We start from the raw sequence: 9791 nt of genomic DNA, 5'->3' as shown, positions 1-9791 counted from the left end.
ATTTCCTGTGGAGCATCGCGTGGATCTAGCTTGATGAGTTATTTGACAAGCACCATGGTCGCAAAATGCATCTTTGATGTTTGTGGTAACGTGTGCCCGGCTACTCCTGTTTCCCCCCCTATCTCACCATGTGGTGGACATCAAAGATCCGTCAAAGGAGACAGACTATTTTGCTCATGGTAAATGGTGGGCTCGTGGGCAGTGTAGTAAGGCGCCAAGGTAGGTGTGATTAAGCGGCACACTTTTGGGTGACAGCATGTCCGAGTCACACACTTATGTTCCTTCCAACAGTGTTAGTGGAACATGGCAGATGGGGGATGTCATCAAATATATGTCGCTGAAATTTTATTGCAGTCGTCGGCTATATGGTTGGCTGTGGAGTGTGGGAAAGTTTCAGGTGTTAAAAGTCCACGCAATTAGGTAGGGATGCGCGTAGTATAAATACAGACACAGGTTGCTGGGCTACAGATAGCTTTGTGTGAGAGCTCGTTGAAGAACATCCACTCTATATGTCCCAAGTTGGAACGCCTCAGTTTCTAACGGCCATGGCTCCTTTTGCTGAAAGCAATAGGCCTACTTCTGTTGAGAACTCGCCCTGTTCATCCAACAATAAGGTAAGTAGCCTAATGTTCGACCTTTGACAAGCACAACAACATTTTATTTTAATATTTTTTAGTTTCAGTTTAATTATCACGAACAATAGCCTAATATTTTTTTCTTTATCCTTCCTTTAGTTACGGAAGCTCATTGTGGAGAAAATTCGGAGAGACCGCATCAACAGCAGCATTGAGCAACTGAGGAAACTTCTCCACGGAGGACAGATATGTGGCCAGCAGCAGCAGCAGCGCTCATCCAACCTGGAGAAAGCCGATATTTTGGAGTTGGCAGTGAGTTTCCTACAGAAGGAGACCACAGCGGGCGTTTCGCCCACCTACTCCCAGGGCTGCTCCCAGTGTCTGCAGGAGACCCTCCGCCACCTGTCCCTTCACGCGCCCCTGCAGGCTGCAGAACTAGAGGAGATCAAACGCTTTTACGTGCTCCAGAAAACAGCCCTGTCCAGGCGCATGTCAGGTGAACAGCACGCGCGATCTGCAGCCAAGCAGTCAACATCAAGGTCATTATCACCGCGGTCCCAAGGCTCTCTGTGGAGGCCATGGTAATAGCCTACTGACAATGATCACTGTATCACAAGACTAGGGAAACTTACCTGAACATTTTGAATCAGATTTGCTCCTCTCAGCCCAAAAACCAATGCTGTAGTTGATGTGTCTTATTTTCATAATAGGCTTTTTATTGTCAGTTGTGCAACATTTGCACATGTCTTGTTTTGATGTACCTATGAAATTGTCTACAGTGTATGACAAATACTACTTCAAAGCAATTTTTCTCTTATAGAGAGTAAGCTTCTCGAATTATTTTGCCTTTTGTAAAGGCATTATACTCTGTTTTGTTGTATGATGTTAATTCTCTTTTCAAGTTCAGCAATGATTATTTTCACATCATGTTGTAATTGATATCACTTATTAAACATTCCTGATTATTTTATAGTAATTCTATCGGTTCTGTCTTGGATCTATTTCACTGTTACAATCACGCTGACTCAAGGTGCACTGAGCCAATTGTGGAATGACTTTCAACATAATTATGTTAGTAGGGTAACATTGATCAGCCTTAGCTGGCAATGGCATTAGTAACTTAGTTTAGAAAGACTTTACTTCGTATGCTGCAGTGGCGGGAAATTCTACACTACCAGTCAAAAGTTTTAGAACACTTACTCATTCAAGGGTTTGTCTTTATTTGTAACTATTTTCTACATTGTAGAATAATAGTGAAGATATCAAAACTATGAAATAACACATATGGTTGTAGTAACCAAAAAAAGTCTTAAACAAGTAAAAATATATTTGATATTTGATATTCTTCAAATAGCCACCCTTTGCCTTAATGACAGCTTTGCACAATATTGGCATTCTCTCAACCAGATTCACCTGGAATGCTTTTCCAACAGTCTTGAAGGAGTTCCCACATATGCTGAGCACTTGGCTGCTTTTCCTTACATTTACATTTTAGTCATTTAGCAGACGCTCTTATCCAGAGCGACTTACAGTTAGTGAGTGCATACATGTTTTCATACATTTTTCACTCTGCGGTCCGACTCATCCCAAACCATCTCATTTGGTTGAGGTTGGGGGATTGTGGAGGCCAGGTCATCTGATGCAGCACTCCATCACTCTCCTTCCTGGTAAAATAGCCCTTGCACAGTCTGGAGGTGTGTTGGGTCATTGTCCTGTTGAAAAACAAATGATAGTCCCACTAAGCTCAAACCAGATGGGATGGCGTATCGCTGCAGAATGCTGTGGTAGCCATGCTGGTTAAGTGTGCCTTGAATTCTAAATAAATCACAGACAGTGTCACCAGAAAAGCACCCCCACACCATAACACCTCCTCCTCCATGCTTTACTGTGGGAAATACACATGCGGAGATCATCCGTTCACCCACACCGTGTCACACAAAGACACCAATTTGGACTTCAGACCAAAGGACAGATTTCCACCGGTCTAATGTCTATTGCTCATGTTTCTTGTCCCAAGCAAGTCTCTTCTTCTTATTGGTGTCCTTTAGCAGTGGTTTCTTTGCAGCAATTCGACCATGAAGGCCTGATTCACACAGTCTCCTCTGAACAGTTGATGTTGAGATGTGTCTGTTACTTGAACTCTGTGAAGCATTTATTTGGGTTGCAATCTCTGAGGCTGGTAACTCTAATGAACCTATCTTCTGCAGCAGAGGGAACTCTGTGTCTTCCATTCCTGTGGCGGTCCTCATGAGAGCCAGTTTCATCACAGCGCTTGATGGTTTTTGCGACTGCACTTGAAGAAACTTTCAAAGTTCTTGAAATGTTCCATATTGACTGACCATGTCCTAAAGTAATGATGGACTGTCATTTCTCTTTGCTTATTTGAGCTGTTCTTGCCATAATATGGACTTGGTATTTTACCAAATAGGGCTATCTTCTGAGGAAGTTGAACAGACTGATATATACGCAATAACTTTTCAATATTACCTTATCACTACAAAATGTAGTGATAACAAAACAGCATGTCCTACCTATATGGTTTCATCTTAAAAAGGATCCATCATATAGACAATCACAAACAGATATAAAAGCTATGTTGGGTTAAAAATCCTCATGGAGGACCATTCAAATTATTGTTGATCATGAATTAAAACATGATCAACATAATCAACACATGTTTCATAAAACACGAAGGTTATTATTTCAATTAACACTACAAAAATGGAGTGTTCATCGATTGGATCATTTTCATAGAAACATAAATAAAAATAGGTTCTCAGTCACATCAATACTTTTAAAACCTCCTGCATAAACAGAAGATGAGGAATATTTATTCCTATTCTCATTACTGTCCACGACATTAATCTTAGACCGACATGGTCCATTGTGTTTGTCTCAGAGTGGAGCTCCAGTCTCCTTAGAGTAGATCATTGCTGAAGTGATTATAGGCGCCATGGCTGGATCTCTGTGCTGTAGAGGTCTCTGTGTAGAAAGTGAATCTGATATCTACTGGCTTCATCTCTCCTATATATAGTCCCAGATCTGCATAAGAAATGTGTGTGTCTTGGGCTTGTTGGAGTTTCTCACAGTCTGTAGCCAATGGGTGAGCTTGGGAGGGCAATAAGGAATGTGGAGCTGCTACATGCTCAGTGTTCTTATTGCTGGGGGACAATGGTCACGTCTCAGGGGAACAGGTGGATGGGTGGTGGGTGATGGAGAGTGACTCACAGAGTGCTGTGTGACTCTGGGAACGTGGTGACCCCCAGATCTGCTGCCTGATGTTGGGATCAATGACACTGACAGAGCACATGCTCATCATCACAATTTACACATGTGAAATTGACACAGATCCTCTACATTAAAACTCTTGGTGCTACACAAGTATTTTTGATGGTTGGGTTTGTTGTTGAATGCCATTAAACTGATTGATTATTGATGTTCTTCTTGAAGAGAAAGAGTTTTGTATCTACACACCTTCACTACTTCTGTATTCTGAGAATGGAGGGAATTCTCCTTCAGTGTTGAGAGTTCAGAGGTAGCAGATGTGTCCTCTGTCTTGGGGCTATTGGTTAGTGTGAGTAGAGCACTAATCTGAGTTTCCCACACTGAGTCCTGTGTGCTGTGATGAATGTACTACAAAAGCTGCTCAGTGGACTATTAGTGCCGGCCATTGACTCTGTGTTGTCTATAGACAGAGCCTGACGTCACCAACCATCTGGATTCTGGAGGGAAAAACCAGGACTGGCTGATTCATGATCTGAACTTACAAGATGCTCATGCATCATTATAGAAAAATCATTAAAATAATTATACAGAAAATACGAATATAATGCACAATCAAAATGGCATTGAAAGTTATCATAATACATTTGTGTCTTATCTCTCATATTGAAACGTAAACCAGACACATATCCATATAATAATTGAGAAATAAGCATTTTCTACTCATGTATATTTGCAGAGAATATGCTTACATAATATTTTTTATTTATTAATTGCATAAGCAAGAGTAAGAAATAACCCCAAATACCCCCTCCCACCCATTCTATCCACTGAACAATACAAGTGTGCCTATTCCCCGTTAAGACTCACAGGTGCTGGTGGTACTGATGAGGCTAATGACTCTAAACTGAGACTCTGCTCTCCAGAGCTTTCCCACACTCTGCCCATTGAGAGAGCTTCCACTAAACAATAGAAGTGTGCCTTGTTAAATGCTAATTAATCTCTACACAGGCAGTTCCCATAAAGCCACTGGAGGTAAAGCCCATTACTGAAATATTTCACACCAAAAAACGGTAAAGATACACTGTTACAGATAATCAAGGCAAACCTGTGTGTTTGTGTACACAAACAAATAGCATGTTTTAACTGTACCCCACATACAAACAGTATAAATACTGGACTAATTGCATTGATCTTGATGAAGAAGAAGTACTGTCCAAATGTGCTGCAAAAAAGCAAATGATCAAAATATGATTTCTTCAACCTTTATTTAGAAAATGTATATATTTGATCAGTTTTCTTCCTACAAAACACAAAATACAGAACATTTAAGGGCTCATAAGCAGTAGATCCCTTGATTTCCCCATTGAGACCTAGACCCCCCTCTAATCTTTGACAGTCCAGGGTAGAGGTCTGAATCTATTGTCCCAAAGGGGCTCTGTGAGTGATTTTTCCTGGGTTTCCCACACTCTCTCCATTCACTGCTTTCAATGGAGGAACAATAGAAGTGTGTCTTATTGCACATCACATTATGCAGCCCTGCAGCCGTACATTGTTAAACCACTAAGATGACAGCAGAAGTTTTCTTCCAACACCTGGAATCACTGATACATCATGAACAAACTACTATTCATGGGATGCCAATTCTATTGCAATACATTCTGAAATACTAAAAATACATTTACGTAAAACAGGTGTTTCAGTAAAAACAACACAGCCATGCCTCTGGGAACTCATATTATAAATTATCTATTTCAAACTTCATTACACTTTAGTGATATTATATGTCAAATAAACAGCCTGAATCATTCATTAGTATTTTATGACTATATCAAATCAATTAATGTGAAGTTATAATATGTGACTAGAAAAATATTTATCTTACTCTGTAGATTTTGAACAAAGCACAAAGAGGTGAATGATATATAGATTTAGTGTGTCATTCTTTCAAGATAATTCTGTAGAGTCTTAGCTCATAGTAGGCTTTGTTCGATTCAGCCCCATATGGTCTAGCTAGTAGCTCTATGTGGAATTTGATAAATCAGTAATGTAACTGTGATGGAAGGTTGTCAACAGAAGAATAGAGTAACAAACAACAACATTTCATTTTATGATTTGTGTATTTATTGAGTAGCTCAATGAGTCTCATCATTGAAAACCTTAATTTAAGGTAAATATTTCAACAAAAATGAAGTGATTAAACATCACAACAAGAATTTGGATAAATCTCCAAGACATAAGATACTCTAAGAGTATAGGATACACAATTACTGTTTTTATAAAAGACAACCTATTGTTTAAAATTAACAAGAGGTTTTACAATGAGAGAGGACAGTTTTCTCCCATCTGCAATGTGCACATTATTCAAATAATGTGAGCAACATTTTCACACATTATGCCTTCGCACATAGTCTGATCTTAAAACAGATGAAATATTGCTTATCACACAGTGAAGATAACAGGTATTATACCCATCTTTGGTAAATAATCCTCATGGAGGAACAGTGATGCTATAGCTTAGGTTGTTCAATATCAAACAGATAACTGATACATGCTTCACAGAAGATGCTCAATATAAAGTCAACATGACCATATCACTACACAAATGTAGTGTTAACAACAACAACAAAAAATTGTTTTCTCTTATACGTTTTGACCTTAAAACAGATCAGTCACAGACAACCACAAAGAAAATGATGATAAAATACACGTAGTGGGTTAAAAGTATTGTTGATTATGAATGAACACATGATAAACATAACTAACACGTTTCACAAAACATAAAGGTTATGATTTCAGAAATGCAGTGTTCATCGATTGGATCATTATCTTAGAAAAACAATTTAACTTCAGTACAACTGAAATAAAAATCTCAATCACAGAAAGACTTGTAAAAACTCCTACATAAAAAGAAGATAAAGAAGATCTATTCTCATCCATGACATTAACGTTAGACCATCATGGTCCATCAAGTTTGTCTGAGTGGAGCTTCTTTAGGACTCTACCATGGCCTCCAGAGGGCGCTGTTGACTGGACTCTTCTCTTTGCTGATGCTGTGCTGGGGTGGGGGACTCAGCTGAGGCAGGTCACTCTCCCTCCTGTTCTTATCAGAGGATGGCTGCAGGCTCTGGAAGTGGCTCAGCAGTCTTCTCTGGGATGTGTCTTCACCTCATCCTTGGACAGGAAGTTCCCAATCTCTTGGACACACCTGGAGTAACCCTGATTGACAGGTGCTTAGCAGGATGAGGAGCTCACTGGCAGGGACTGTTGCTGTCGTCTCAGGAAGCAAACTGTAATCTCCAGGATGTCTGCTTCCTCCATCTTGGAGTTAGACTGCTGGTTGAGGAATCTCTGGACCCAGGAGAGACTTGAGCTGCTCAATGCTGCTGTTGATACGATCTCTGAACAACTTCTCCACCACAGGCTTTCTTAGCTGCGAGAAGAGGAGAGGAGAGTCATTCATAACCTTATTCTGGAATATGGCATTATTGAAACAAATAGAAAATCATTCAAATTGAATTAATTTCCATGAATTTGAATCTTCAATTTACCTTATTGGTCAGATTCAGCTGCTCCTTATAGTAGATTATAGCTGAAGTGATTGTAGGTACCATGGCATGATCTCTGTGCTGTAGAGGTCTCTATGTAGAAAGTGAATCATGATTTCTACTGGCTTCATCTCTCCTATATATATTCATCTCTCCCAAATCTGCATATGAATGTGTGGGTCTTGCGCTCGTTGGAGTTTCTCACAGTCTGTAGCCAATGGATGATCTTCGGAGGACAATAAGGAATGTTTCCCAGAAGTCCCAGGCAGCACACTTCCCTCCTCTGAGCTCCACAGCACAGCTTGCTCCCTGCACAAAGCTGTGTGCCCCAGTCACAAGCCCTCCTCTCGGGAGCTTGGAGCCACAGAGACACACGGCTTCCCACACTTCTGCATGTAGTCTGCTGAGGCCTGACACACAATAGAAGTGTGTCTGCTATCACAAAGACCCACTGGCTGTTCCCATGCAGGCTTACAGGGCAAACCATCTGGATCAGTTAAAATTGCGATGGCCAGTTTATAGTCCAATATTTTGCTGATGGTTGGCTATTAGCCCAAAGACAGGTAATCCAAGCAACTATGTGCTCATCACTGTCTTTATCATATTCCTACTATAAAATGGTCATATTATAAATAAAGACGCATGTTGTTGTGTCTTCTGTGATGTGTATATGTGTTGCAATGAGTAGAAAGACCTGTAATCCTAGCATATGTGCCATATTATAATTCTGATGATTTGTATCACAACTTGACATGAGAACATCGTTTTTCTGAGTACACATGGGCATAGCCACGTTCCCACGGACTAATGTGGCCGACCTCTTTGGCGCATGGCATAAAGAACAACATCCCACCTGTCCTGTGTGGAATTAGCTTTTATTCCCACTGACTATTGTCCCAACATCCGAGCCCTCTGATTTGCTGCAGAGCATGTGACAGCTTAGGAGGAGGCACATACACACAAAGTGGAGATGCAGAGCTCACTAAGGAAGACTCTCTAAGCATCAGCTGACCCAAGACCAGCAGCAACGCAGCACAGCAGAGGAGCTACCACAACACAAACTCTAGAGCAAAACCTACCAAGACCAACATCTCTACTTTATTGACAAGCTTCAAACTCAAGACCAATATCAAAAAATGCCAGCCTACATGGACATTGCTCTTCAGGACAGCATGAACGTGAAAGATCAGCACATTAGGAAAGATCAGGTTAAATTACACTGAAATACTTCAGGTCATAAGATATTAAAATGAATAGAAACTGTGTGTGAGAGAGAATAGGTGTCCATAATTGTATTTTCTTGTTTTTAGTTGTAAACTCTCTGTTTGAGAAGAAATGCAGCAGTGGTGTGGAGAGACTGAAGATAGTTATTGGAGGACACTTCCAGAACGGGATTCCTACATCTCCCATATCTCCTATTTTGGAGAAGACTGTGTCCTTTTTCACACCGAAGAAGGCCTTGTTGTCACCCACGATCTATTCCAAATGTTCCAGGGACATGCTGCGTCTCTTTCCCGCTCCAGAGGAGGACATTGTACCACTGCTTCGAACAATGAACTGAGAGAGACGCATGGATGTGGAGGTTGTAGGTCAGCAGTCACAGACTGGGCTGAGACTAGGGTCTGAAACAAAATGATCACTGCACTGTGAGAAACGAACCTGTGGAGCGGGCATGAGCTAAGCAAAGGGCATTTATATTCTTGTTAATATTGTTGTTTCTTTTTGTCAGCTAATAAAACTGCAAACAAAATCCAACATACCTTTCTTTGTCTATTCATCCTATCTGTGATTTTTGTCTGAAATGTATACTGAATTTTAATGGCTTCATTTACCAGCATATTGAAATTCACAAGACTCAGGAGTAGGACATCTTCTGATTGTTTGAACTTACTTCCTCAAAAATTTGTACACTGCAAAAAAGTCCAAAGCATCATTATGGTACTTCACAAAAAGGATTTACAATTTCCCACCAAGGGTGCACTTGCTCACATAGATGTAAATGCATGGCACTGATGGTCCATTATATTTCTTACACTAGTTAATTCCTTTTAAATCCATGAGGGGGAGTGAAAGAGGAGAAAAGGTTAGATAGGGAATGGGACTGTCCTGTATTATGTGCATCAGTTAGGGCAGTGCAGTAACCCACCTGTAGGAGAAGCCTATTTGGGCATGACCAGTCTACTGTATCTGTTGAGCACTAACTGTGACATCATTTCCATGAGTAGTTAACAGTAATTAGGAGTAATAACTAGCATTAATGACTAATTCATTACTAATTAATTATATTAATTACTACTACATTACATGATTCATTACATTAGCAACAATGACTGACAAGCAAATTGACAAGTCAATTGACACAGTTAAAACTTCTTAGATTTAAAGTCCCCTGTTTAGGGGACCTGCGTGGTTCTGGTACCGGTTTCCGACCTACATCAACATTTTC

At 40.3% G+C, this 9791-nt stretch overlaps 1 pseudogene across 1 annotated transcript; it reads right to left on the bottom strand.

The window, feature by feature from the left end:
* Positions 1-6798: 6798 nt before the first annotated feature.
* LOC311133836 (transcription factor HES-5-like) lies at positions 6799-7476 on the bottom strand (annotated as a pseudogene). Its single transcript has 2 exons — positions 7349-7476; positions 6799-7230 (listed from the first exon to the last, which is right to left on the bottom strand). The product of its transcript is annotated as a transcription factor HES-5-like (transcript).
* Between the last annotated feature and the right edge of the window lie 2315 nt (positions 7477-9791).

This window comes from Coregonus lavaretus (genome assembly GCF_964263955.1).
Source record: "Coregonus lavaretus genome assembly, chromosome: 8".
NCBI lineage: Eukaryota > Metazoa > Chordata > Actinopteri > Salmoniformes > Salmonidae > Coregonus > Coregonus lavaretus.
Note: the sequence above shows the minus strand (reverse complement) of the source record. Positions and strands in the feature narration are given on the sequence as shown.